This window comes from Corvus cornix, chromosome 2, assembly GCF_000738735.6.
Source record: "Corvus cornix cornix isolate S_Up_H32 chromosome 2, ASM73873v5, whole genome shotgun sequence".
In the NCBI taxonomy this organism is placed as follows: Eukaryota; Metazoa; Chordata; class Aves; order Passeriformes; family Corvidae; genus Corvus; species Corvus cornix.
In genome coordinates, this window is record NC_046333.1 from 117,224,211 (window position 1) to 117,226,163 (window position 1,953).

Below are 1,953 nucleotides of genomic sequence, written 5' to 3' on the forward strand. Positions count from 1 at the left end.
TGCTCTGGATGTTTTGTTTCCATGTGAAAAGGAACAGCATAGGACCTGCACACAGAATTTGGGACTATGTTGCTCCCAAGGTGGTGTGCAACCAAGTGCCAGTATGGTGGAGAATCTGGATCTTGCTGTTACAGATGCAAGAATTTCTGAGTGTGTAATGAGATGAGAGCAGAGATGATCAGCAGTGATCCCAAAAGGAAAAATGTTGAGGTTTTTCACAGTTGACTTAGAGCAGAAACTTTCTGCTGTGTGCTAGCAAATGCTGCAAAGGATACACAACTTTTTATATTCATTGAAGGGCAGTGGGTCAGACAGAAATAATACACTAGTGACAAGTATTCATCAGGTACTGTTTAATAATAATTTAATCTGGTAGTCAAAAAGAAAATAAAAACCTGATGATGTTGTGATTTTAATCCATTCCATAACAGTTTGAAAGCCACATGATGAATTTTTGCTGCCTCATTCTAGAAATATGTAAATTGCCATTTTGCATAATCTCCCAAATCAGTTGCTTCTCTATATTAAAATGCAATCATAAACATTACAGATGTCATATCTGTAAAAAATACACAGTGAAAACATTTGGGCAAACACACTTTCTCTGAAAATTATGGCATAAAATCTTCCCATTGAGCATCCCGTTTTTGTTATCTTTCTTTGGAGAGTTTTCTTTTAATGAAAATTTTTTTATTATGCTTTAATGAAAGCTCCAGGCATAAGAATAATTATCACACAAGTTATTCACAGTCATGGTATTCAGTCTTGCAGTACCAAAGGATGCAATTTATTAAGGATACTTATCAAAAGAGAGGTGACATCTAATCTCACAAAATAGCTAAACCATAAATGAACAACTGGGAACTACAAATGCATCATGTATGGAATGAGAGCTACCCCTAATTCTAAAAGCTATCCATGAGAAAACTGGCTCTTCATAACAATACTATGCACTATGTGAATGCCTGGTCCAGATGACTCTATCCCCCTTTATGAAAAAGTTCCCTTTCTGAAAGTTCCAGATTCACCCCGTGATCTTGCTCTGAAGCTCATTGTCTCCTCCAAACTGGGAGGCAACTCCTAGCCCAAAACAGAGAAAATGGAGGATAACAAATCTCTATAACAATAAACTCATCAGATCCTCCTTCCATAGCTCAGCAAGCAAACATTAGAGCACACAGACCTCAGAAAATTAAATAGTTTTGAATCTTCCCACTATTTTGAGCCCATTCAGCTTCTGTTACTGCAAGAAAAAATGATGCTCCTCTTTCTCTAGTGTTTACTCTTTTTTCCCATGTTGGGATTTTTTTAATCCATTAATAACAAAGGATAAATTCTGCTTCCCACATTGAAGACAGAAATGAATTTAAAATGGACTAACCCTGAATAAAGTTATCCTTCAAGGGTGTAAACAGGGAGATAAACTGAAGCACTGGGCACACCAGAAGTTCCCTCATTGTCATATTAACTCTGTCTTCTTTATTGGTCTTGGATACCTCGTGGGAGCTCTGTCCTGTAAAGCCCTACGTCAGTAAAATGTGATTCACCTGTTTGTATTTCTCAAGATTTGCAACAAGCACAAGCTGTGACTCAGTCCTGCAAGCACCTGTGCAAATGACATTGCTTTCCAGTGAGCAGTCACACGCAGAGCTTTGCCTCGGAAGACACTGAGCACCAACAGACCTCATGGTATTGCAGGGCCAGGTCTTTAAGTTGCTGAGCATGTTCAGCACTATGGACAGTAGGTAAGCACTAAATATTTTGAAAGAATTTGAGATCACGAGTCACTTCCCTGTTTATATTTCAATTTCTCAAATTCCTTATGCTTTCCACAGAAAATAATTAAAAAGCCACAAAGATGAAAATAGAGTAAAGCAAAGATCATAAAAGGAAGAAGGGGGACCCCAGGGAGGTGAGTGCTTCTTGCTAGCATGTGTGTTTTCCTGCTTTCAG

At 38.1% G+C, this 1,953-nt stretch overlaps 1 protein-coding gene across 1 annotated transcript in view; it reads left to right on the forward strand.

Annotated features, from left to right (window-relative positions):
- Positions 1–1,953, forward strand: part of CLVS1 (clavesin 1) — a 100,524-nt gene that overhangs the window by 97,322 nt on the left and 1,249 nt on the right. The gene's annotated exons all lie outside the window — the stretch shown is intronic.